This window comes from Toxorhynchites rutilus, chromosome 1, assembly GCF_029784135.1.
Source record: "Toxorhynchites rutilus septentrionalis strain SRP chromosome 1, ASM2978413v1, whole genome shotgun sequence".
Taxonomy (NCBI): domain Eukaryota; kingdom Metazoa; phylum Arthropoda; class Insecta; order Diptera; family Culicidae; genus Toxorhynchites; species Toxorhynchites rutilus.
The window spans coordinates 16,067,471-16,094,512 of record NC_073744.1 but is presented as its reverse complement, the minus strand read 5'-3'; the positions used below and the strand labels follow the sequence as shown (position 1 = coordinate 16,094,512).

The following is a 27,042-nucleotide window of genomic DNA, read 5'->3' as shown; positions in this document are numbered from 1 at the left end:
TCTGAAGGAATTACAAGTTCTAATATCAGCCATGTATCTTCTTTATTTGTAAATCGGTTCACCATATTGTTTGCATAGCCCTATTTCTCTACTTATTTACTAACAATCACTGTTTCAGGTCAATCACTGAGAGCAACTACGAAATGTACAGTCTACCTAAGCCCAAGCTCAAGCTAATAAATAATAAACTGAGCTAAATTGCGTAGCTAAATAAAGTGAACTGAAGTAAAGTGATTTGAAAAGAATTGCTTAGTTATCCACGAGCGTGGCGTAGCTCATTTCTGCTGTTCATGAAAGAGTAACAGAGTAAATACCAAAACATGTTTTAATATTTTTCTATGCTATTTTTCCAAGCTACTTAAATTACTACTTGTTACCGAAAAGTTATAAATGATTGGTTTTCTGTGCTTTCATTTTTATGGCGCTGTTACACAAGGATTTTACAAAGAGGATTGAGGATACCCTAAATTTACAAATTCCTTAATGAAAGAAGCCAATATGACGATGCAGGAAGAGTTGATTACCTTCTGCACAGATGAGCCAACTTAGCCAATACTATCAGAAGCTCTGGTTGCAACGCAACATTGGAACACTCGTCACAATTTCACACGCAATTTTTGGCTCATTTTCGAAAAAATATCGCGAAAAAAAACTGCGTAAAAATCCAGTGCACACTGAAGTCGCTTTTTTCGCTTTATTTGTTTACGCGGTTTTAGAAATTTACGTGGTTTTTTTACGCGGATTTCGAAATTTACGCGGCACGCATTAACCGCGTTAAAAATTTAATGTGCTAATTGATGTGACTTTTCACGAAATCAGTTTGTATTATAATACTGATTATGTAGTAGCTGAGAAATAAAAAGAGAAACAGATAACATGCAAAAATGCAAAACATCCATTTAATGAAATGTTAGAATGTGGGTTGCATTTTAAACAAATAATTCACTGTTTGTTGGATTTTAAACGGATTTTGAAATTTACTCGGTTTATTTTTACGCGGATTTTAGGATTCATGCGGTTTTTTTACGGGAATTTTGTAATTTAGGCGGTTTATTTTACGCGAATTTTGAAACTTTTTTTTACGATTTTCTTTTACGCGGTTTTTGTTTACGCGGCACGTATCCCCCACGTAAAAAGCGACTCCAGTGTATTGCGGAACATTGCTGAAAAATATATTATCGATTCTCCATCTTCATTGCTTGTCGAAAAAGGTAAAATATTCGAAAAACAAAAAAAAAAGTTTGAAAATCAACGAACGTGGAGATTTAAGTCCAGTATGTGATCGAGTCAAAAAAAATTTTTTTCTTCGTTTTTTATTCATATATGTTTTGTTTATTGAATATAAAAGAATTTAATTTTTGATTCATCCCCTTAAAGTCATATAACACCTTTCTCACATGAAAAAAAAATTATCCAGAATCTCTCAGGGGGTGATAGACGATCATATTTGACGAAAAAATTTTAACAACGACAGAGTAATAGAACTTTTTCTCTGTTTCGGACTCTGTTGCCCCAAACTGGCCCTACATAAAAAACTACACTACGGAAGACAATTCTGGGATTCATGCGATTTTTTTACGCGGATTTTGGAATTTACGCGATTTTCTTTTACGCGGCACGTATCCCTCGCGTAAAAAGCGACTCCAGTGTATTGTGGAACATCGCTGAAAAATATATTATCGATTCTCCATCTTCATAGCTTGTCGAAAAAGGCAAAATTTTAAAAAAAAACAACAAAAAAAAGTTTGATAAACAACGAACGTGGAGATTTAAGTCCTGTGTGTAATCGAGTCAAAACTTTTTTTTTCTTCGTTTTTTATTCATATATGTTTCGTTATTGAATATAAAAAATAAGAATTTGATTTTTGATTCATCTCCTTAAAGTCATAAAACACCTTTCTCACATGAAAAAAAAATTATCCAGAATCTCTCAGGGGGTGATAGACGATCATATTTGACGAAAAAAATCCTTTTACGCATATGTACGAATTTTCACAACGACAGATTTATTAAACTTTGCCTCTGTTTCAGACTCTGTTGGCCCAATAAAAAAACATAAAAAAAAGTACGCTACGGAAGACAATTCTGTTGCTTCTATTTGAAAGATGAGAAAATTTAGTACGGGATATAGGTGTGGAACATCTAAATTAGTGGATTTAAGTAACATTTCGGAAGTGAAAACTTGAAAGTTTGTAATTTTTTAATGTGTAATTATGAACTTTATTCTGAAAATTCATATTAAACTTGATTGATTCTATCAATTAAATTAAAGATCTCTAACCGCTCTACAATTTGTTCTGACACCAAACTTCTATCTTTCTTAATTTCGCTGCAATATCAATACAAAAAAATCCTGGTGAAAATTCAAGCAAAATCTTCAAAAATCATGTTTTTTTTCTCACTGTACATATAATAGCCACTTAAATTTCACTTTAACGTTGAAAGGTTACGTTTTTGCTGGAAATAAGTCATATTCGAAATATATATTTTTTTCCAAACTGTATATAATCGAGTCCAAAATTGTATATAATCGAATCATATATAATCGAGCCTGTATATTACCGAGTCTGACCTGTTTTGGTAGAAAATCACTAAGTTCGTCTAACACACTGAATTTTTCATGTTTTTTCTCTTCCTTTTCGATTTTTTATACCTATTTTTTTATGATAATTACATTTTATATCCACCAAATTTAATGTCAATTTATTGTGTAGAATTTCGATGAGGAATAATGTCAAGTCACCTAAACAGCCCCAATTTTTTTAAATGTTAAGTATTTCGAATGATTGAGAAGTTTGGCTATAGGGGACTGATATATCACTTCATTCTGGAAAAGGGGTCTTTTGACCAAAATAGTGTGTACCAATCAGTGGCAGCGACCTTTTCGAATTTATGTTGTTCATAATGTAGTGTACTTTAGCGGCGACAAATTGAATTTTTCAAGATCATGATATACGCAGTTTTATAATGGCAGTAGAATTAAAGGTATATTACAAATTTCAGATCAATCAGTGATCAGGAACGGGGTCGAATTTCAATCAATGTGGGACGATCCCACAACCACTCAAACATACATACAAACATGGCAAGCTGAATGAAGCTATTTAAAACGTAATTAGTTATTTGGGAACTGCGGCCATCTTGGATTTGGATCATTTTGTGGTGGCGGCCATTTTGGATTCGCCTTTTTCATAAATAACTGTGTTCTACTAGTCGATCCTTTTCATTTGATATACATATTGATGGGGTTTTGGGAAAACCCATATTGATGGGATTTTGAGAAAATATGTACATAATCTGCCATTTTGTACCGGCCGCCATCTTGGATTTTCAATATCATGGAATAAGCAGTTTTATAATAACACCAGAGATAAAGATATGTTCCAAATTTCAGATCAAACGGTCAACAGGAAGGTGGTTAACCCTTTCACGTACAACATCGAGTCTCACTCGATTTGAAATGATTGTGCCAAAACGTACAACATCGAGTCTCTCTCGTGGTGCGCTTGCAACGCAGGAGGCACAGAGACGCTCAGCAGAGAAGTGAAATTACTCGATGCGTGATCCATCAGAGCGTTTGCATTTGGTTCGCTCTTTCGAAAATTAAATCGTACGGGAAGGACTTAAATTTCTATTAATGTGGTACAGCGCTACAGACAAAGTTACAAAGTCACATACAAACGGGCCCAAGTTAGATAAAACCGTTTAATAAATAAGTGCAAATCATAATTATATTACGTTTACCGAGAGAATTTTTTTTGTGATTCGATTATCCGGAGGATTCGATTATCCGGAGTGAAAAAAATCAATTCTCCGGATAATCGAGTCCGACCTGTATATAAAAATCTTTTTAGAAAGACATTTCTGATGGCATAAGATTCACAAAAAAGCAAAAATTAAAAATTCGATGTTTTCGACCTTCCAGACCGGGCCTCCCTTAAACCAAGTTTTGAATTTAACGAAAAATAGTGGATTTCTTTTTCCCTAACCTACACACAACTTGATTCGTCACACCAAACTAGAACATTATATTCAAAAATACATATAAAACATATCCTTCTTAAGAATAACTACTAAAAACATTTGATTTAAGCTGGGATCAAATCTTCTCATGTTTCAGTCCTTTCGAGCCGGCAACCCTATCGGGAGACGGCGAGAGTGAAAGCTTTCTGCAAACAAAAACATCAGAGATCACGACAGCAAGCTGGGCTGAGCGCCGCTGCTGGAGGAAAAACAACTTTGGCTGGTCGGGCAGCTTCAAAGAACAGGTAAATCCTGAAAGGAAAATCAGCACTGAACACTCTCACACATACCCGCGTATATCCACACAAAAGCAAGGAAGGCAAACGGCAAAATATGCACACTAACACGACTTCAGAGGCTTTATTCGGGCTGAATTTGGCCCAAAGTTGCCATCAGAATTCCCCGCGAATTACTGAAATGGTTACGATAATGAGCATATATCGGAAATTATTTATTCCCGTGACAAAATAATCGCTGAAAAGAAAAGCACCTACCAATACAAGCCGTGCCACTGGCGATAATAAAAACGGCGGCTGGCTGTTGCTTTTGCTCACGCGGAGAGCTTTCGCCTCTTGTTGCTTCACAGAGAATAGGTTCACGCAAACCAGCGCACCGAAACGGAACACAGGCCCCAATAGCAAAAGCAGCTCTAATAGTGGTAGCTCGGGAGGAATTTTCCCTAGGCAGAGAAACTGGAAATTTTTCACTTGTTTCCTACTTGTCAGTGGTAACTAAATTTCAAACTTCACTGCCACTAACGAGAACACGTGCGTTTTATCTACTCCGAGGGCAAAAGTTAGACCGCAAACGTCACTACCAGCGGCTGGAGAACTGTCAAACAAGTGGGTAATAGTTCTGCAGCAGTAGATTTGCACTCGTGCTTTTTTCCAGTGGGAAGACGCGCAAGGGTTGAGGGGTTGATGGGGGGTCGGTTGGTCGGGAAAATCGTCGCCGCTTGTTGCTTGTGTCAAAATTTCTTCCTTGAGCTGCTCTCTAGCACCAATACAACAGAGTCACACAATCACATATGCTACTAACACACGGCGGTGGCGTGCTGTGTTTCGCGCAGAAAGATTTTCCACTTGCTGATGTTGTTTTTGTTGTTGCTTTATCCTCTAAAACGAATGGCAACCGCGAATAGCACAAGTGCCACTGTCAATGATAATGTTTTCAGGTTGAACAAGCACTTGGCGGTTAAATTGATTGAAATAATTACACCTGGATTTGCTTGAAACGCTCTGCTCTTGGTGACGATTCACTGTTTGTTTTTGTTTACAAGTATGTCAGCAATATGGCGTTAAGATGTAGAGAATCCTGTTGGGAGAGAAAGCCCCTCGCACAGTGCCGTCCTGTTGAAGAACGGCAAAACGACACTCACACCAATGAATTGGCACCCTTCCGACCGCGGTCTCACACACACACACACACACACAAAACGGAGGCAGCAATAGGGGGTGAAATTTCCACCCTCCTTGATAATGAGGCGCTGCTGCTGCTTGTACACTTTTGATATGTGATTTGTTGAGGTCTGTTTTTCCTGCCGAGTTATTTTTAACCTTCACTGGAAAAAGAACGCGAGCTGCGAGTGGGGGCTTTCAAGTTCCACAAGGCGCCAATATTTTCACACTCTCTTCTGCACACAATTGATTGTTGTTTGATGGTTTTTCTGGCACGAGAATCTTCACAGATTCCCCTGGAATCGAGGAAAAACACGTGAACGATCTCAGCTTCGACTAAACTACGACTCGATTGGGACGATATACAGGAGACGCTCACGATTCACGAAATCCAGGTTTTTACTACCCAACAAACGCGTTTAAAATCATCGAAAACACGGTAGACGAATTAGGTTTGCTACGATTTTGCTGGATTCAAGGGTTTTTTGACAGACAGTCTCACGGTTCTTGGTTGTGTAGCGCTCTCTCTCTCTCACAAACACGAGGAAATATTCACGGTACACCTACACAGTCACTCGCTCGCTCGCCCGCGCTCCTAGCGCATGTTACAATGGATACAAAATGTTGTTGTTTTGATCACGTTGCCTTCTGTATTTAGTGTCAGAGACTCGAAATAAACGAAAACCTATTGCCGATGATGAATAACATCAGGGTAGGAGTGATTGAAAGCCTGATCATTATTTCATACGATAATATATCTGAAATATTGGTGACATGGTGATTCTAATTTCCTCCCCCCATTCGATGATGTCATCCAGTTTACCGAAATATATCGTGCTGAGTCGAGCAGTGGCGCGGACAGCGAGACTCTGCCGCGACTGTGTCTCGGCTTACAACAAAAATATATGTGCTCGAATCGTTTTTCTTTAACCTACAAAAAACCCCTGGCGGAGAGTAGAGTCGAAAAATGATGCAAAGAAAGTGATTCGAAGGGACACGGCATCGGTGCATTTCGCGTCGAATGGGGACGGACGATTTTTTGTTATAGATTCGCCAAAGTATGCATTTTTCGGATTCTTAATAAAATATGTAAAAAAAAACTTTTTATGTAACTAAAATGAAATAAAATCGCGGGGCAACCATTAAATGCGGATAATGGAAATCCAACGCGCCCCACGATTTTATTTTAGTCTCATTGATATCCTTGATTAATGAAAGAAGTGGTATGATAACTGTTAGCTGATACTTGCCTAATTATTTTCTAGCTTTTAGTACAATACCTGTATTATTATTATTATGTTCAATCACAAAGAAACTGTTTAACTCGAAAAGTTTTTTTTACATACAGTGACTCAAATCCGTAATCGTACTCCACCATGCAGATCTCTTTTCTCTTTTTTTGAAAGTCGAAAACGAGCTTTCGGAACATTCTATTTAGATAAAGTCATAGTGTTAAAAGGTTTGCTATCTGTTTTCAGAATAATGGTTTTTATTTCTCTACAAATGGCGAATGTATGTGCTAATGTATGAAAATCGACTCAAACTCATAATCGTACGCTGGTTGAAAACTCTACTCGATTTCGAAGGCGCTGGTCAATTTTCGAATTCCATCATTAGTATGTTATCCCTTGTTCATTGCAACTATCTTTAGCTGTCTATGGCCTTATCTATGATTTTTTGGTATATTCGGAAGGAGTATTTATCAATTTTTTCATCAAATGGTTTTTAAAACCGTTATTTTTAGAAATTTAATGGTTTCTAAATTTCCTACACAGATAACTTCTCCAGTTTTTTTTTACTGGGATTGATGTCGGAAGATTGTGGAGGAATATCAATTACTTTGGAGCAATTGTAATGTAACCATTTACGAACTTTATATGTCTTGAGCTCTGGGTCATTGTCTTGGCAAAACTTGAATCGTCAGGATGTTCAAGTAAACATTCTGATCCATTACACCATCGAGAAAAACCAAATTGAGCAAACAAAAAAATTGTAATGTGCCTAGGAAGGGCAACTTGAAGCCCAAGCACAGACAAACCGTTTCTTAGTAAAAAGAAATCAGCAACTCCAATTTGATTATTCCAAACAGCATGAAACACATCAATGTCTTACTGGTAAGATGTTATTTCCATAGATGGGTCCTAATTTGATATTTTTGGCTCCGATTGTTATCGTTTCGTATGGAGGAAGCCTACGACGAATTAAATGTAACAAAAATCTGAGAGCAACGTTTAAACATGATGATGGGGGAGGGATGGTATGAGGGTGCATGTATGAGCAATTTGCTTTTCATCGATGGTGTATTGGATCAAAGTGTTTACTTGAACATCCTGATGGAAAATATGGAGCAAAGTGTCAACAAAATGGGATGGAATCGAGGTTTTAAGTTTTTCCAAGACAATAGGCCGTATGAATAAAAACAAAATTCACCTTTACTTTACTTCATTCGAGCAGTCGAGCAGTGAGATTAAGTTTTTACTACGTTTGGTATGAATAAAAGAAATAACAAAGTATTTACTTTTCGAAAATGGATGTTTAGCTGATTTCGTATGAATAAAACAGCATTCATCAAGTATTTACTTCGTTATTATCAAGTATGCTCATGAGCATACTTTGGATCTGAAAACACTATCATTCGTTTTGATGTCATATCCGATTTATGTTTAATGCTGCTATCTTGCGCTTGAAGTTAAAAAAGTTAACGATCCGCATTGATGGCATTGAGCTTCGTTCACTAGTTCAGGGGAGCGTAAAAAAATTGATTGATTTTCAGGCGGAATGAACACGTTTTTAAAATTTAAATTATGAATGAAAAATAACCTTTCCGTACCAATTTGGCATTCTGTTCAAATGGAAAACACTTTTGTTTACAGGTGGTGAAAAAATCTTGTACGATATTGTTTTTGAAGACAACTTTATATTATAATGAAAAGTTTCAGTAATGATGTTGGAAATGTATAGACAAAGGGTTAAATAAAAGTCGGAAGAAAGTGTTTTAAGTGATTAAATAACATGATGCGAACATTTTCATTCAAATTTGAACATTTGAAAACTGGCTTCGTGTCTTCTAATATGATAGGTATCACACAAACGAGATAGGGACCCAAACTATGGTCCCTAATTGAAAGTCACCACCAGACGTCGACACTATTCCTTTCTCATCGCGAATTCACGCTTTGTCCAAAAAAACGTTTTGAAACGAAACCTAAACAATCAGTTGATAAATGTTTGACAAAGTAAAAACTATGTTCGAATTCGAAAATCAAATTAGTAAAGTAAACTTTTATTCATACGGATTCAAGTAAATACTAGGAAAGTTTATTTTACTTGGAAACGGGCAGAATAACTAAATACTTTGTTTTATTCATACGACCTAATGACCCTTGAGCTCAAGCCATATAAAGCTCGTACATAGTTACATTACAATTGCTCAAAAGTTATTATTATTCCTCCACAATCGTCGGACATCAATCCCAGTAAAAAACTGAGGAAGTTATCTGTGTAGGAAGGTAGCCGTGATCCTGATCTTCTGCTTCATCTATACCTGTTCCTCAGAAACGCCGATGTCAACGTTTAATGATGTTTCCTACTACTGTGTCCCTGTTTCATATCCCTTCTATCCGATCTATAAACTTTTACTTAGTCGCGGCAATACATACACACACTCTTTACAGATACACGGGCCAAAGGTTGTGCAGTCCACTGATGATTTAACAAGAGCCAAAGATTGTACCGCTCATGACAACTCTACACGAGCTGATGATTGCGCCGGCTAGTGTCCATTCTATCCTGGATTCCTCGAGTCGAGAAGACGCACCACGCTAGATATGGGGTACATACTAGGGGGGCGTTGCTGATTAATGGTCAGCTGCATCCCAATAGGAAGTATCCCGTGTCGGGTACACGTACAGAGCATTGGAGGCAGCAACATCCCAATTATGAGAACACTTGTAATACTAACCTCGAGCCGACCGCGAGTAATCGGTTACATATTACTAACATAGATAATAAGAAAAACTGTCAAAATATTGAACTCCGGCCCCGTCAGGCTAACGCCATATGAGCCTTGATAAAAATATATATTTTGGAAAAAAAAAAATCTGTGTAGGAAATTTAAAAAGCATTAAATTTCTAAAAATAACGATTTTAAAAACCACTTGATGAAAAAATTGTTAAATACTCCTTCCGAATATACCAAAAAAATCATAGATAAGGCCATAGAAAGCTAAAGATAGTTGCAATGAACAAGGGATACCATACTAATGATGGAATTCGAAAATTGACCAACGCCTTCGAAATCGAGTAGAGTTTTCAACCAGCGTACGATTATGACTTTTAGTCAATTTTCATACATTAGCACATATATTCGCCATTTGTAGAGAAATAAAAACCATTATTCTGAAAACAGATAGCAAACCTTTTAACTTTCATATGACACTATGACTTTATCTAAATAGAATATTCCGAAAACTCGTTTTCGACTTTCAAAAGAAGGGAAAAGAGATCTGCATGGTGGAGTACGATTACGGATTTGAGTCACTGTATTTTATTTTCTAGTTTTTAGTACATAATTTGTATCACTAGCATATTTCTCTACAATAAAACCATTCAACTTTTTTTTTTAAATTTTTTTATTTATTACCTAATTTTCCTCGGAATATTTTTATGATGTACTGTATTCTATTAGTTAAATCGTTTCATTTAATAATGACATTGAGGGGATTGCAAAAATACCTGGTACCTACCCCACAGACATTCTAATATACATACAAACAGGTGAAGCTGAATGAAGCCATTTAAAAAAGTAATGGATTATTTAGGGACTGCGGCCATCTTGGATTTGGATTTTTCATGATCTACTATGTTCTAATAGCATTTCCATTTGATACCCATATGGATGGGGTATTGAAAAAAAATATTCACCGTTTTGTAGTGGTGGTTATTTTGGATTTGAATTTTTTAGAAAAAACTATGTTCTACTAGTCAAGCCCTTTTATTTGATACCCATATTGATGGGGTTTTGAGAAAATATGTACTCCACCATTTTGTGGTGGCGGCCATTTTGGATTTGCATTCCTCATGAATAACTGTGTTCTACTAGTCAAGCCCTTTCATTTGACACCCATGTGATGGGGTTTTGGGAAACCCCATACTGATAGGGTTTTGAGAAAATATGTAATCCGCCATTTTGAAGTGGCCGCCATCTTGCATTTTCAAGATAATGAAATACGCAGTTTTACAGTGACTGCAGAGATAAAAGTGTGTTCCAAATTTCAGATCAATCAGTCAACAGAAAGGGGATCAAATTTATATTAATGAGGGACAGCGCTACAAACATGTTACAGAGCAAGCTAAATAAAACACCGTTAAAAAACAGACTTTTGTGGCTCCAGAGAGGATCGAACTCACGACCTTCGCGTTATTAGCACGACGCTCTAACCAACTGAGCTATGGAGCCGATTGAAATGGATATAATTACCCAAAGGTGAGGCTCCAAAGTTTACCTGTTTTGCAAAACTTTATTTAATACTAGCTGATCCGGCAAACTTCGTCCCGCCCAAAATTATTTTTTGTTATCAATACCTTCAAACATTCACGTTTTCTTAATATAAGCAAGTTCATGGGTCGAATCGCAGAACTGTTCATTGATTGATCTTCTATTCGACCCCGTTGAATTTACCTTTCTCTATAAAATTCCTAGTATTTCTAACAAAACTCATCATTATAATATCAGATTATTTTCAGACACAATTCTCGTTCAAGATTTTTCAACCACTTGTAAATAACATGTTTCTTTCCAATTTCGAACAAAGATCAATTTCGCTAGCGCAAACATCAAATGGACTAACAGCACTTGTCCTGTAATTATAGAACATATGGGAATTTAATTTACCGAATTTTCCCTTTTTCCTTCAGAGTTTTCTGAAAATTTTCAATTGTCATGTTTGGTTGGAATATTTTTGGTTGAAATATATGTAATATTTTTATGAGACCCCCTTTCTTCAATCCAGAGAAGGGAGGGGTGTCATACCATTATAGAAACATTTCTCATAACCAAAAACCCTCACATCCCAAATTTAGCTTGATTAGCTCTCGAGTTATGCAGAAGTTTTTATTTCGTTTGTATGGCAGCCCCCCCTTAATGAGGGAGTGGAGAGTCTTACTATCATAGAAACATTTATTGCACCCTAAAACCTCAATATGCCCAATCTGGTTTCATTTGCATGATTAATTCTCGAGTAATGCAGAAATTTGTGTTTCATTTGTATGGCAGCCCCCCATTAATGAGGGAGTGGAGAGAGTATTTTCCGAGTCCATAAGAAACAGACAGACAGACAGAAATCCATTTTTATATATATGGATAGATACTTAATATAATACTCAAGAAAATTCAAGCAAAACAATTACAATCAAAGACATTGGTCCATAACGATAGAACCGCACATGTTTTTCAGTTTCTAGATATATTTAACTGACATTCTTCCTTCAGAATGGAAGTAAGGCCGTGGCCCGAGAGACGAACCAACCAAAAAGTTGAAATTCAAGTTGAGAGTTTACTTAAGCGCGAAACATTCGAATAACAAAAACGCTATTGTTTCAGAGCCAGATGGAAAACTATCTAGATGAAAAAATATCCCATCTTTACAAAATGAACATTAATTTCACATGAAGTTCAAAATCAGTTAAAAAATTGACGATCAATATGATTCTTTAACATTAGTATGTGTAGCTATTATCGTGTGAATTCCGGCTCCATACTACTACACATGGTATAGGAGCGTCTCAAGAGGAAGAGTCTGATGATTTTGATTATTCATGAAATAAATAACTTCGTTGCAGTTTGTTGCTACTGGGTTTAAATACAAATGTTTTTCACTTCATTGTGAGATGGTTAAAATATCCATCGGGAAAATCGGAAAGAGAGGAGGAATGAAAGGAAGGAAAGAAATAAGAAAGAGAAAATTATAAAAAGAAATGAGAAACAGAAGATGATGAGTTACCCTAAACTTTTTATATTTCTGTTAAGGCAGTATTCTAGTCTAGAAAACTCATTTTTTCCAATCAATTTTTTTCCTTCATATTTCTGTAGTTTATGCATTCAAGAATATATCCTAGAAAGGATTTTTCGAATATCTCATTATTTACCGAGTTATAGTGTTTTTAGTGATGCGGTATCTAATATAGTACGGCCATAACAATGAACTTCGAGCGCGTTTTTCTCGAAACTACACCCAAAATTGATTTTTAGCTCATGTTTTCTCATCCCGATTTAAATGGGACATAACATAACAGAAAATGTCATGACTCACAAATACTGGTAAGCATTTCTATAATATACATGGTACAGCAATATAAGATTAATACGAGCGAGCAAAACAAAAGACAAATAAGCTTTCTGCATACCTTGTCACATTCACGGCCCAGACCGAGATACATATTGTTCTCCTTCATGCCCTTTTTTTTACTCTTAGAAAACACTTTCCAACTTCATTATAAAATCAGGTGCAATATTATCACGTATTTGCTGAGCAACTGCTGAAGCATTACTAGCCATGTGGATAGCGTGGTCGTATAAAATAGCTTTGCATTCCAGCCGGCCTTGGTTCGATCCCCATTGACGTCGTATGGACTTTTTTTCGGCACAATCTCAAATGAAATGAGAAAAAAAAGTCACAGAAGGTTGTGTCCGAGGCACGACCGCATAGTTGACGTAGGATTACGTTAGGCTATCTGTCGCATGCTGATTTTGGATGTTTGAAAAAATATATTGTTAAACTCTTTGATAATGATCTGATGGCCCTGAAAAGGGCCGTTTGGTTTGGTTGTTGGGTATTTTTTGTTCATTTCACCAGTGTTACAATCGAGCTTTCGGTATCAGTGATAGAAAGTTTTTTCAGCTCCAAGGCACGTTTACGAGATTGGCGCTCATATTGCGTGAACATATATTCCGACATATTTACTCGCGTAAAAATTTATGAAGCAACAAAAACAACAATTCACTTCTGTTGTTTTTTTGGCAGCGGTAGCTTTTTCGGAGCCGCTGCTGCTCATTTGTGTTTTTATTTTAGTGGTTTTCGTTGACACCATCACGTCGAGCTAAACGGCGAATAGCGAGTTTGATACACTGGATATTGTCATGTTGAATCTTGCGATACGCACCGATCCTCCTTTGCCTTCTTTGCCGCATGAAGTCATGTTGGTTGATGTTGATCTGATGTGACCACACTTAAAACACTAAAAACATATATGTTTACCGATCTGAGCGTCGATCAAAATGAGAAATCTGACTGAGCAGCAGCATCAGCAGAAAGAGAGAACATGCCTGAAACTTTCTGCTCCTGATGTTTGCTGTTGCCATCAGTACTGGACCGATGCGGGACACAGCTCGATTGTTGATGTTAGGCCTCGATGTTTACCGCCGCTGCTGCTGCTACTGCCACTTAAGTTCGAGACACAGCTCAATTGTTGGCCGCTCAGATTCGATGCTCGTCTTGAAGTTCACTGCTGCACTTTCACGATTCCAAGAAGCGTGTGCTCGCACTTCTGATGGAGAGAGCGTGCCCGAAATGCTCCGCTCGCGATGCTTGCTGCTGCCACTAGTAGAGTAGTAGTAGTTTGCCTCTGCTTATACTGCCATAGAAGCTTGATGTGAGGCACAGCTAGCCTATTGACCACACAGCTTCGATGCTCGTCTATATATTAGCCGCGTCCACTGCTGCTGCTCTCCACTGTTGTCCGTTCCACGTCCGTTGTAAAAATGAATAAAATCCACGAACGCTCCTTCCTTTTATATCATTTAGTATGTGTGAAGTAGGCGCTTCCTACTTGATTGTCAAGCAGCTTGCCGGTGAACGAACGAATCAGGCGCGAAAAAGAAATGACGTCAATTTCGATCAATCAGGCCTAGGTATCTTCTGTTTGGATAGTGGTTGAGATTTTTTAATTGTTCGATTGTTAGTTACATGATATATATTATTTTATTCAACGTGAAAAATTATTATGGAGTGCCGACAACGTATGATGCAAACATCTCATCAATCCATCATGAAATGAATGAGCAATAAGCGTTTGAAATTGGACGGGTCGCTCATTTATTTTCTAACCGGGAAGCAGTTGACATACTACGCTGCGCTTTTATGTACATGAAAAACCACTTTTAACATGCGGGGGAAAAATCTTATATGAAAATGTCAAAGATGTCAATGTTGCCAAGCGTAGTTATGGATGGTTAACCCTTCCGTTACGAGCGTCGTCTATAGACGACATTCGCGCGACGAGCTGTGTGTACGAGCGTCGTCTTTAGACGACATGAAATTCATACTGCTCTTCGATCACACCAGCGCGATGTGCATACTTTTCGGCGCAGTGCTCCGTACAGGGGTAGCACTTCGGCGGAGCACACTGCCGTAATGAAAGGGTTAAACCGACGCCGAACCGATTAGCGATGAACGCACCCATATCACGAACTTCGACATTTGATTTGCTATTATGGTGCTACTCGCTCGTGTAGTTCGCGCAAAGGCATCGGCAAAATATTATTTTAGAAAATTCCTTGAGGCATGACCGGAGCCGTTTCGCTATATATATATATATATATATATATATATATATATATATATATATATATATATATATATATATATATATATATATATATATATATATATATATATATATATATATATATATATATATATATATATATATATATATATATATATATATATATATATATATATATATATATATATATATATATATATATGCATACATATGTCATTCGCCTCCCTTACCGCATCCAGTCAGGTTGGTTGATGGAAAGTATGTTTCTGACGTGATAAGTTTCCTGTTAGTTGCACATGATCAAAGAAAATGTAAAAGTAAAGTAAAAGTATTTTTGATCGTAGTTTTATATCATTTTTATGATAAGTGGAAAACAATAAATTAAACTCTTTCGTTTCAAAGCAATATCGAAAGTCCTGAAAAGGACTGGAATGGTTAAATGGGTTGTACGGAATCTGCTGCGTTCTAATGTGAGGTTTCAGTCGGATGTAGCAGTTGTTAACTTTTTGGCAGCGGTAGTTTTTTCGGAGTCGCTGCTGCTTTCCTTGGCTTTGGCATCTTCGGCTTCTGTGCGTCGGTTTGCAAGGGTTTTGTTGACACCATCACGGTGAGCTAAACAACGGATAGCGGGCTTGATACACTGGATGTTGTCATGTGGAACCTTGCGATACACTCTTCCTCAACCGGATCCTTTGTCTCCTTTACCTCCATAACCGCATCCAATTGTATTGGTTGATGTTAACAGGAGTACCAGCAATGCACACTAGAAACACATATGTTTATCGATCTGAGCGTCCAACAAGAATGAGAAATCTGACTGAGTAGCAGCAGCAGCAGCAGCAGCAGCAGCAGTAGAGAAAGAGAGCATGCCTGAAACTCTCTACTCATGATGTTTGTTGTTGCCAACAATAGTGGACCGATGCGAGACACAGCTCGATTGTTGAGGTTCAGCCTCGATGTTTACCGCCGCTGCTGCTGCTACTGCCACTTATGTGAGACACAGCTCAATTGTTGGCCGCTCAGATTCGATACTGCACTTTCACGATGCCAAGAAACGTTCTCGCACTTCTGACGGAGAGAGCGTGCCTGAAACGATCCGCTCTTGATGCTTGCTGCTGCCACTAGTAGTAGACCGGTTTCAACAACCGTTGCTACTGTTTACCGCTGCTTATGCTGCCATAGAAGCTCGATGTGAGACACAGCTCGCATTTTGACCGCTCAACTTCAATGCTCGCCTATATATTAGCCGCTTTCACTTCTGCTGCTCTCCACTTGTTGTTGTCCGTTCCACGTTCGTTGTAAGAATGAATGAGATCCACGAATGCTCCTTCCTTTTATATCATTTGGTATGTGTGAAGTAGGCGCCTCCTACTCGATTGCCAGCAGCTTGCCGGTGAGAGAACGAATCAGGCGCGAAAAAGAAATGACGTCAATTTCGACCAATCAGGACTGGGTATCTCTGTTTGGATAGGGGTTGAATTTATCCAATTGTTCGATAGTTAGTTATATGATATTTACTATTTTATTCAATGTGAAAAATTGTTATGGAGTGCCGTAATCGTTTGATGCAAAAATCTCATCAATCCATCATGAAATGAATGAGTAACAAGCGTTTGAAATTGGACATTTTTCACGATGCGATCGATTTTCATTTTTCAATTTGTACCCCAATATGTTCCCGAAAGACGTAATCCTACGTCAACAGAGAGAGATGTCTGCTCGCATACGTACAAACCATTTTTAAGCTTTTAAAACAGCTCATTATTTGCGCATTTGACTCTCTAGCACACGGAATGGCATCATTTCTGCCAAAGATGAAATGTCAATGCCAACGCTGGTTTGGGTGTAGTTTCTTCAAACTGGCGTGCTCGATTACTCAAGTTCTACTCAACCGATTCATGTCGAATTTATATGAATACAATCTGTATGCATCTCTCTATCGCATGACCTTTAAAACAATATTTTTCAAATTTCACTATTTTTAAAAAATCGGGAAACGTTTTAAACCTCATTTCGTTTTTCAAAGGCCACCATTTTGCCAAAAAAGATGTTTTTGGCTTGTTCGAGGTTCATGCGATAGCGGCACAACAGAAGGGCTGGAATCGTGTACGCCATGGCACAATTTTTTTTTTTAACTCTCAAACTTCATCAGCTCTCAACTATTCTAATTACGAATATTTTTTCTCCATTCAATTTTTGTTTTATTGTGAAAAGATAGGTGAACAAATAATGATATAATGGATAGTAAAAATATTCTGTGTTTTATCTTTACGAAGCTCGAAAAAACGTCCGAAGTTCGTGTCACTACAATGGAATACCCATTTGAGAATGTTAAGAATAAAATAACTATTCAAGGAAAAAAGACAGACACCGTGAGACTATGCAATGGAAAAAAAAGGAAAGCTTAAAGATTGGGAAAAGGAAGACTGCTATATCCCACAGTACTAAGGTAATTGCCATAGTCGATTCAACGAAACTTATGTGATATATGTCTCTTGGAATCACAGGTTTACATGACTCCGTGGCGCAACGGTAGCGCGTCTGACTCCAGATCAGAAGGTTGCGTGTTCAAATCACGTCGGGGTCAATGAGGACTTTTTGTAACGTAAGACCCCACATTCAACAAGTAGGTTTTGGGTGTGAGATGAAAGCAATTGAACAGGTCAATAAATAATGAAAGAGTTCGAATGCTTACAACTGGACCATTTCTTAATAGATCGCAAGGATGTTTGCATTAATCGATTGGAAATATTTCTACGTATCTACCGCAATTTAGAAAATTTTATTTTTTAAAATTCAGATGGTCCAATGTGTGCTTCTCAAACTGTGCTGTTCAAAAAAATCGAGGTGAAGGCTTGATAAAAAGATGTACCGCGTCGGTTTTCATACCGACATGTGGAACAAAAATATAATAGCGTGTGGTCGTATTGTGTGTCTAACAGAAAAATGTTCGATGCAAATGCTATCTTGTGTATTGTTCTCGTAAGAAAAGTATGAATCATGAATCAACCATCTTCAGCTGTTTCTACAAAACCACAAACCATCGAGCCTTTCTAGGGTTACCTAAACATTCTACTGAAGAGTTATTTCTAAAATTATATTAGAAACTAGCTGACCAGGTGAACTTCATCCCACCCACAATTGATATTTTCATTTAAATAATTTCGGACACACAAGTTCCAACAGAAATTATATTTCTGTACGTGATCTATATTCGTGATATAAAATTTGCTGAAAAAAATGTTCAAATCCATTGTTTCGTTATCGAATTAAATCATGAGGAACGGACACCAAATCAATGTGATTTATATAAAATCATCAAACCTGATACTGACTATTGAAATTCGTTCTCGAGTTAATTCGTGAGGAACAGATACCAAATCATTTTTATTCATATAGAAGATAAACAAAAGATAATTGAATAAAATAAATCCACAGTCCTACGTCAAGAATCCGAATTTGATGTGAATACCATTACGTCATGAAGCAATCTTATGTTCGTCTTACATATCATTCATTTACTTCGACATGTGTTTTTGATTAAATTATTGTAATAAAAACTTCAAGTGGCTCCATAGCTCAGTTGGTTAGAGCGTCGTGCTAATAACGCGAAGGTCGTGAGTTCGATCCTCTCTGGAGCCAGCAAGTTATTTTTAGAACTCCATCAATATTAGCTTATTTCCTGCATGATCAATCTCAAATGAACTCCTCATAAAACAATGAGAATCATATAAATAATATTAGTAACGCTACTACACAAATTATCAAAAAACTAATGTTTTAATACATTCAAACACAAGCAATTCCAACCCTGTGATTACTGTTCATAGATTTTTCTAAGCTTCTTCTCCGATAATTGAGTTTAGTTCCATTTTTTTTCTGTTCAAAAGATCAACAACATACATACCAATAAACAAGAAATAAAGTCGGCCCCAGAGAGGGTCAACCATATTGGCACAAAGTCACAAAGTTCCAAATTGTAACTCAATAAGGAACCTACTGCATTTCAAGATGCATCTTATTCACACTGGCTCAATAGTTTGCTTCTTTTCCTTCACGCTCCATGAACAAAATATCTTTTCTCCTTCGTGTACACGCTCCAGAAGGCAAACATTAGTAATCAGATGCCGACGCCGGTGGTGTAGTGGTAAGCGTGAGTACCATTACTAGAGGCATAATGCCAATTTTTTGGAAGATGGACTGAAATAATCCATTTTGGTGAAATGAAACATATGAAACAAATGAAACATTCCATTGAAAGCGTCGAGCGGCCTTTAACATGCGAAATGTAACAGTGATAAAGTTTAACGATAAAATAAACGATGGATGAAGATTGCGCGGTCATATCACGTCGGAAACATTGCTGGCATATCCCTTTAGTTGTTCTGTTATTGTTCATTCTCTGAAGAGAAGAAATAAATTACATCGCAAGCTCCACCTCTTTGTTATTCTCCTGCCAGCTATCATAGCGGCAGTATGTGAAAAAAAAAAGAAATTAAAATGAGTTTTGCACGTTATTCCATATTCAAATTCGGTTGCTTAGAAACATTCAAAAAATAATTCTCTGATAATTAAAACAAAGAACCTTTAAGTACCCAGGCAGAGTAGGAGTGGCAGACTCTCGATAACCTAGATTTTTTTTGGAAAATAATAACTTCTTGGCTCCAGAGAGGATCGAACTCACGACCTTCGCGTTATTAGCACGACGCTCTAACCAGCTGAGCTATGGAGCCACTTGCGTCGTAATATTGGGCCTTATTATGATCGTCACGCCACGGTGTAAACGAAGTGTAGTGAGTACAACCTTTTTACGAACACTACGTGAGTGAGAAAATTTCACAGAGCTTATCCGAAGTGTAATCTTGCAATCACGGATGACCTCGGAGTTATTATGATTGCCATGACGCTACCACGACACCAAAACAGTTTACACTTGCCGTGCATTTTTGACACTTCAGTTTTGGAAGGCGAATTACGAATCACGAGAAATGTGGTAAGTTCGAATTTAATTACAATTGTATTTGTTCGTTATCATTTTCTGAATTTGGTTACTTGTTAGAGCCAAAAAAAAAGCAAGCACTTTACATCTCACGAAGTTCATTTTGTCGTGTCTTGTAAGTGATGATCGTATTAAGACCCATTATTTCATTGGCAAACCAAAACTGTAATAAAATTGTTTTAAGAAATCAAATACTACTTAGGAACCTACATTCTAACAGACTCCGTGGCGCAACGGTAGCGCGTCTGACTCCAGATCAGAAGGTTGCGTGTTCAAATCACGTCGGGGTCAAATTTGGTAACCTTCTGTTGCTTGCTCTCTTTTATCGATGTTGATTGAAAAAAACCTTTTTTGAACCAAAGCTTTGATGGACGATTATTTCATTCGAAATATTGTGATAAATAATTTTTTTTTGCCATTATTCTCATTATTCTCATCTGGATTTGCCGTGGCAAATATGCCAACCGTTACATTAATTTTCAAATCTATATGCACTTGTATATCATGTTTTCTTTCTCATTAATATACGTTATCCCACAAACGAAAAAAAATCTAATAATAAAATTACAAACAAAGCCGAATGTTTTAATCAGGCTTAAGCCTTCTTTATCGATATTTTGACCTTGAATCAACAAAGTCGATTTATGGTTAAAAAATCACATTCACATTAATAAATAAAAACAGAGTTGGCTCCAGAGAGGATCGAACTCACGACCTTCGCGTTATTAGCACGACGCTCTAACCAACTGAGCTATGGAGCCACTTATGAGTTGTCCCTAAATTACTCACGTAAAAAAAAGAACGAAACATAGTTGAACATAAGCGTGTGGTATCCGAACCCGAGTGTCAGCGATATCCGAATCTAACTATCAGCGGACTCCGTGGCGCAACGGTAGCGCGTCTGACTCCAGATCAGAAGGTTGCGTGTTCAAATCACGTCGGGGTCAATCTTCAAACACATTTTTAGTCGCCACTTTATCGACATTGGTTAAAGGAGAATTTCGTGTTCCACAAAAATGTTCACTGGAATATTAAGTTGAACAAAAACTTTTCCGGATATCATAAAAATCGTACTTCGATCAGGAATCGAACCCAGATGCAACTTGGAAGCAATACGATGATCTGGATAAAAATGGTACTGACAAATTTTACCCGTTCAAAATTTTTAAACCAAGATTTATTCATTTATATATTTCTATGTTATCAGCTTATGTGTTATAAAATAAATAACTAATTCATGACAAAAAAATATTTTCGTACACAAACTACTACATTATCGATAACGATAATTGTCGGTTCTATGAAAATCTTTATAGATTTTCGCGTTTTGCCTGAGAAAAATTTTTCAATACCTTGCTTTCTCGCTTCACCCATGGTGTAGTATAGGGTAAATATTCCAGGTATCTTCAGTTGTATGAAACAACAGCTTGCCTTCAACGAAACGTCGATAAAGTAGTGATTTAAAAGATATATCCAATTTGACCCCGACGTGATTTGAACACGCAACCTTCTGATCTGGAGTCAGACGCGCTACCGTTGCGCCACGGAGTCCGCTGAAATGCGGAAAACTAGTTTGTTATGGCGTTCTGAGTAACTTTTTATTGATGATGTTTTTTTGATGTGGGATTACGTTTAACCGGAATATATGGTGGGTAAAATTAAAACCTAAACACAGAACATACAGGAAAAACTGAAAGATTTCAAATGCTTATAACTTGAACATTTCTTAATAGATCGGAAAGATATTTGCATCAATCGATAGGAAATATTTCTACGCATCTATCACAGTTGATCAAGTGTTATTTTTCCTTAGATAATCAATTGAATAACTGCAAAATGTCAAATGTTATTTACACGTCCTAACTGCTTCGTTTTGATTGGCCCGATTTTCGGTTTCCCTAACACAGCCATCAAAACCAAGGTGCCTTACATTACATGGCGTTTGTTCAAATTGTTTACTTACACGGCAAATATGTTTAATTCGATTGAATTCGAAAATGGTTCAATTTAATCAGTACAAACAAATGATGACTAAGCCAACGATAGACCCACGTCAATCTTGTGCTTTTATCATAGATATAACCCATCCATTTTTTTTCGCCAGAGTAGTCATTCTAGAAATCACAAGTGGCTCCATAGCTCAGTTGGTTAGAGCGTCGTGCTAATAACGCGAAGGTCGTGAGTTCGATCCTCTCTGGAGCCAGTTTTTTTTTATTTTTAAGATTTAAAAAAAATCAGAAAAACTGTGTCTTCTAATGATGAAAAGCGTGAGTCATCCAATATATTTTATTTATGTTTTACGAATGAGGTTTCGAATGATTCCTAAGTTGAAGAAATAGAACGAGCCAATCGGTTTTAGCGCAATTTTCTATGTTCAGCGTGTAGCGTCGGTGGTGTAATGGTCAGCATAGTTGCCTTCCAAGCAGTTGATCCGGGTTCGATTCCCGGCCGACGCAGGATTTTTTTTATCGATTTGAAAAAACCATAACCGAAATCAATTTTATTCAACCTCATATATTTCTGGAAATTTACGGGGAAACATTTTCATTGTCGATAAAACAGAGCAACTAAAATATTTGCCATTGATTTGATTTGACCCCGACGTGATTTGAACACGCAACCTTCTGATCTGGAGTCAGACGCGCTACCGTTGCGCCACGGAGTCGGCTGGAATGAGGATTTCTAATTTGGTTGTAATCGTTTTCCTTGCATTTATTCTAACTTAATTGTAGAACCTTTCAGCTGTCGACTTGTTTATCGTCTCTTACTTTTTGCATTTTTCTTTGAATCAAATTAGTGGCTCCATAGCTCAGTTGGTTAGAGCGTCGTGCTAATAACGCGAAGGTCGTGAGTTCGATCCTCTCTGGAGCCAGTTTCAGTTTGTTTTTATCATATTATACAGGAAACATTAATTGTTGCTTTTGTTACTGGTTTTGTAGCTTCTGTGCCGAATCATCGATAAAGAAGATGAGCCGTTGAGTAATCAATGAATTCCGTAATCACCATGGGATTTTCCAACTCATTGAATGTATGAGAGCATTTGTTGGGCTCGATCCGTCTTATTGATATTTTTATTGGTCGTTAAAATTAAAACAGATTGATGCGAATGAAAATGTTATACACCCAAAACTAATCATTAGCTATTATTAAACTAGTCAGTCGAATAATGATCGAAGAATATCATTGAATGATTTTGTTCAACTATTTATATTTATACGCTAGTGAAACCTTTGAGGATGTTTTAATTTCGGTTAATTCAACAGCTCCTAATAAAGTTTAACAGAGGCGATTCAACCCTGGAATATAGCTTTTATTCGACTATTTATTTGAGAAGCTATCATTAGCTCTAATAAAAATCATCGATTTTATAATGGTCGCACAAAAGCATTGAGTGCTGAATAAGACGATATTCTGAACTATACGTTGTATAAAAGTAAAATTGAACATTTGTTCAACCATTGACTAGACTGTGCACTTCATAGTTGCTTTCCGTGAATAACCTAAACCCGCGAAATTGAACAAAGAACACACTGAATGACGCAACATACTGAATGACGCTTTGGTATTTCGATGGATATTTACCTGGAAAACATGTCAGAGAAACGTTCTGGAAGTGCTTCTTCAACGGCAAAGCAGCTTTTGTACAACACATGACGAACTACTGGAATGAGCGCTTGCTGCAAGCGTTTTTAAGCTCATGTTCGACGGCTTGTCGAATTAAGGGGGTATTCTAGTGTAGAGACACGAATTTCGAACGTTTTTCGAGCTCCGTAAAAAAACAAAGAATATTTTTACTATCCATTGTATCATTATTTGTTCATCTATCTTTTAACAATGAAACACAAAAATGGAACGGAGCAAAACAAAATCATAGCTAGAATATTTAAGAGCTGATGAAGTGAGGGGGTTAAAAAAAGTTGTAGAATGGCGTACACGATTCCAGCCCTTCTGGTTATCTGAAACAAAAAAATCGACGAACAAATTCTCAGTAATCAACAGAATCAGTAAAGATGCCGCTATCGCATGAACCTCGGACAAGTAAAAACCATATTTTTATGACAAAATGGCGGCCGTTTGAAAAATAAAAAGCGGTTTAAAACGTTTTTTCTTACGTTTCCAGATTTTTTTTTCAAAATAGTACAATTTAAAAAATATCATTTTCAGAGGTTCATGCGATAGATGATAGATGCAGATTGTATTGATATAAATTCGAATCGGTTCAGTAGAACTTGAGATATCGTGTACGCCAGTTTGAAAAAACTAGTTTCGAGAAAAACGTGTTTGAAGTTCATTGTTATGGCTGTACCAGGTTAGATACCGCATCACTAAAATGGCTCTAACTCGGTAAATGATAGGATTTTCGATAAGTCCTTCCTAGGATATATTCTTGAAAGCCTAAACTACGGAAATATGAAGGATTTTTTTTAAATTTTTTTCAAAGTTCTAGACTAGAATACTGCCGTAACTAGAATTAAATCGAACGAATATTTGACTAACTTCTAAAACGTTTTTAAAACAGCTGCATTTGCCAATGATTCCTTTGGATATCATGCTGTAGTAATAAAATAGAAGGTAATCTTACTCGGTCATTTTATTGATTTTTTTACAAAATCTCATCAAAAGGTGAACAAATTTTACACCTATCAGACACTCCCTAGCGATCTATTGCAATATGGATAATTATAAAATTTACAACAGGTACAATGTAAAAATAGAGTTGAAATGAGAGTTTCTTATTTTCCTTACATTTTTGTAGACCGCAAGGCGATTCCTTAACACGTGGTTGCCTGGACGACTGTGGCGCAATTCGATCAAGTATATTCAAAATCAACATGCAACAGAAATCGTAACGTTATCCTACGTCAACTATGTGATCATGGCTCGGACATAACTCTTCAAATTTTCATCGAAACCTAAGAATAATTATGAAAGATTTTATTCCGAGTACAATTTTGTATTCCGAGTACAATTTTGTATTCCGAGTACAATTTTGAATACTATAGGTTTCGTTTACGTTGGACTAATTCAGTTAGCAAAAGCAAAGTAAATGAAATATTCAATATCAGGGGAGGTGGGGGCAGTACGGACACGTTAAGAAGAACTTCAATTATATCTTTGGAATCTCATGTTTCCCAAAATTTAAATCCAGTTTCTTGCAATTCTATAAGTATAAGGGTACTAGTCCAAAAGTTATGAATTTTTGAATGTCAATTTTGTAAAAAAAGGGAAAAAGTGGATTTTTCGGACCACCCTAAAATGGAAATTGTTACCCTAATGAAAAATTAAAAAATATACGTCTAATGTTAAGCCAAAAAGAACAAAATTACCACTTTTCACGAAAATCTGAGAACCTGAGAACTATATCGGTTTGGCATGGAATGGCTGTATAAATAAAAATGGAAGGCCAAATGTGTTGGTAAGCGCAAAACCCGACGAGGGAATGGTCCAAATTAAACCGTCTTTATTTTGTTGTATTTGTTTCATCCAGTAGATCAATATAACGAATAGGAAAATCGGAAAAAAACGAAAAACTCTGAAGGAAGGTCGGAAAATTCTGAAAATTGTCCGATTTGGGCTGTCGTTATTTTGTTGTATTCATCTCTGCCTGTAAAATATATGTTATGTTATGGTTCAAATTTTGAAAACTTTGAAAAGCTTTTAAAGAAATGTCAAAAAAAAATTCCTATATGTACTACAATTCGTTCGAGCATGGTCACCATAAGCTTCCACCAAAATGCGATGACTTTCCGCAGCTTTTTTCTTCATATCGAAGTAATGAAGTAACACTCCCCGCAAAAACGCTCTCGTTGGTACGAAATTCGACATATTCGAAGTGGCAAAGAACTATGTTGTTTGGGCTTCAACTTTTTTACACATACTGAAAAAGACGCGCAATGACAGCGGCTTTCCAACGAATGTCTGGAAATTTTATTCACTGGAATAATAATCAAGTTACGCCATCTGTTGTAAATCCGAAGAAACTTACCTAATATAATGAAGTGTTGGTAGAGGTAATAGGAAAATTATAATAAAAGAAAATTGTAAAGGGCCAATTAGAGGATCAATCAATGGCGAATTCGGCGATTGAATCCACGAACGTTCGCTTAGTAGGAGCACGTGAATTATCGAAATAATTCATATCGAAAAATAAATTTTGAGCGGGACGAAGTACGCCAGATCAGCTAGTTGAAAATAAATATCCCAGCTTACGTAAGTCGCTATAATATAGTGGGGCTCGCTCGTTCGTTCGAACATTCAGGTTATGAAAAATCACAGTTTTTCGTCAATTGATACATTTTTAAAACTTACTTTGAATTACATAAATAGTTTTGAGCTGAGAAATCAATCAAAACAAAGAGTAGATTTTTGTACATTTTCCAAATCTATCGTATAGGCGTCGGTGGTGTAATGGTCAGCATAGTTGCCTTCCAAGCAGTTGATCCGGGTTCGATTCCCGGCCGACGCAGTATCTTTTTTTTGATCCGAAAAAATGTCAACCGAAAATAGATTTCAATCAGTGCAACATTCCAGGTCAATTTATGATGCAACATTCAACCTTTAACAACGTCGATATAACAGAACAAATATAAAAAGACGTTCCAGCAGGATTTGACCCCGACGTGATTTGAACACGCAACCTTCTGATCTGGAGTCAGACGCGCTACCGTTGCGCCACGGAGTCTGCTGAAATGCGGTTTCCAATTTGTAATCGCGTTCTAAACAAATATCTCTGCTTTATCGTGGTTTTTTTACAAGAGTAGCGATCTTAAAACTTACGAGTGGCTCCATAGCTCAGTTGGTTAGAGCGTCGTGCTAATAACGCGAAGGTCGTGAGTTCGATCCTCTCTGGAGCCAAATGACTTTTTTTTGTTGGAATCAAAAATTGATGGATTCCCCACTCTCAGAAGGGGATCCATTGGATCACGAAAAGCACATAGATCGCAACAGCTTTACAACTATAAACCGTATAGGCGAGAGGAAAAGAAGACTTAAGTGAATTTTAATTAAAACTACAACGATATTTTACTGAATAATGCTAGGCATGCAGCTTGGAAACAA

General features: G+C 36.9%; 1 protein-coding gene and 15 non-coding genes across 19 annotated transcripts in view; 9 read left to right on the top strand and 7 right to left on the bottom strand.

Moving 5' to 3' along the window:
* Nucleotides 1–5,886, bottom strand: part of LOC129775128 (polypyrimidine tract-binding protein 2) — a 658,886-nt gene extending 653,000 nt beyond the window's left edge. For all 4 annotated transcript variants that reach the window (XM_055779479.1, XM_055779504.1, XM_055779496.1 and 1 more), the window contains exon 1: nt 4,518–5,886. The gene's annotated coding sequence lies outside the window, so the exon portion shown is untranslated. The remainder of the gene's footprint in view (nt 1–4,517) is intronic.
* Nucleotides 5,887–10,804: 4,918 nt separating this feature from the next.
* On the bottom strand, nt 10,805–10,878 carry Trnai-aau (transfer RNA isoleucine (anticodon AAU)). The gene has a single exon. It is a non-coding gene; the product is annotated as a tRNA-Ile (tRNA).
* Nucleotides 10,879–17,499: 6,621 nt separating this feature from the next.
* On the top strand, nt 17,500–17,571 carry Trnaw-cca (transfer RNA tryptophan (anticodon CCA)). The gene has a single exon. It is a non-coding gene; the product is annotated as a tRNA-Trp (tRNA).
* A 981-nt stretch (nt 17,572–18,552) lies between these two features.
* Trnai-aau (transfer RNA isoleucine (anticodon AAU)) lies at nt 18,553–18,626 on the top strand. The gene has a single exon. It is a non-coding gene; the product is annotated as a tRNA-Ile (tRNA).
* Nucleotides 18,627–19,643: 1,017 nt separating this feature from the next.
* Trnai-aau (transfer RNA isoleucine (anticodon AAU)) lies at nt 19,644–19,717 on the bottom strand. Its single transcript has one exon. It is a non-coding gene; the product is annotated as a tRNA-Ile (tRNA).
* A 485-nt stretch (nt 19,718–20,202) lies between these two features.
* Nucleotides 20,203–20,274, top strand: Trnaw-cca (transfer RNA tryptophan (anticodon CCA)). The gene has a single exon. It is a non-coding gene; the product is annotated as a tRNA-Trp (tRNA).
* Nucleotides 20,275–20,670: 396 nt separating this feature from the next.
* On the bottom strand, nt 20,671–20,744 carry Trnai-aau (transfer RNA isoleucine (anticodon AAU)). The gene has a single exon. It is a non-coding gene; the product is annotated as a tRNA-Ile (tRNA).
* Nucleotides 20,745–20,858: 114 nt separating this feature from the next.
* Nucleotides 20,859–20,930, top strand: Trnaw-cca (transfer RNA tryptophan (anticodon CCA)). The gene has a single exon. It is a non-coding gene; the product is annotated as a tRNA-Trp (tRNA).
* Nucleotides 20,931–21,462: 532 nt separating this feature from the next.
* Nucleotides 21,463–21,534, bottom strand: Trnaw-cca (transfer RNA tryptophan (anticodon CCA)). Its single transcript has one exon. It is a non-coding gene; the product is annotated as a tRNA-Trp (tRNA).
* Nucleotides 21,535–22,112: 578 nt separating this feature from the next.
* Nucleotides 22,113–22,186, top strand: Trnai-aau (transfer RNA isoleucine (anticodon AAU)). Its single transcript has one exon. It is a non-coding gene; the product is annotated as a tRNA-Ile (tRNA).
* Nucleotides 22,187–22,367: 181 nt separating this feature from the next.
* Nucleotides 22,368–22,439, top strand: Trnag-ucc (transfer RNA glycine (anticodon UCC)). Its single transcript has one exon. It is a non-coding gene; the product is annotated as a tRNA-Gly (tRNA).
* A 137-nt stretch (nt 22,440–22,576) lies between these two features.
* Nucleotides 22,577–22,648, bottom strand: Trnaw-cca (transfer RNA tryptophan (anticodon CCA)). The gene has a single exon. It is a non-coding gene; the product is annotated as a tRNA-Trp (tRNA).
* Nucleotides 22,649–22,781: 133 nt separating this feature from the next.
* Nucleotides 22,782–22,855, top strand: Trnai-aau (transfer RNA isoleucine (anticodon AAU)). The gene has a single exon. It is a non-coding gene; the product is annotated as a tRNA-Ile (tRNA).
* Nucleotides 22,856–26,377: 3,522 nt separating this feature from the next.
* On the top strand, nt 26,378–26,449 carry Trnag-ucc (transfer RNA glycine (anticodon UCC)). The gene has a single exon. It is a non-coding gene; the product is annotated as a tRNA-Gly (tRNA).
* A 144-nt stretch (nt 26,450–26,593) lies between these two features.
* Trnaw-cca (transfer RNA tryptophan (anticodon CCA)) lies at nt 26,594–26,665 on the bottom strand. The gene has a single exon. It is a non-coding gene; the product is annotated as a tRNA-Trp (tRNA).
* A 99-nt stretch (nt 26,666–26,764) lies between these two features.
* Nucleotides 26,765–26,838, top strand: Trnai-aau (transfer RNA isoleucine (anticodon AAU)). Its single transcript has one exon. It is a non-coding gene; the product is annotated as a tRNA-Ile (tRNA).
* The last annotated feature ends 204 nt before the right edge of the window (nt 26,839–27,042 follow it).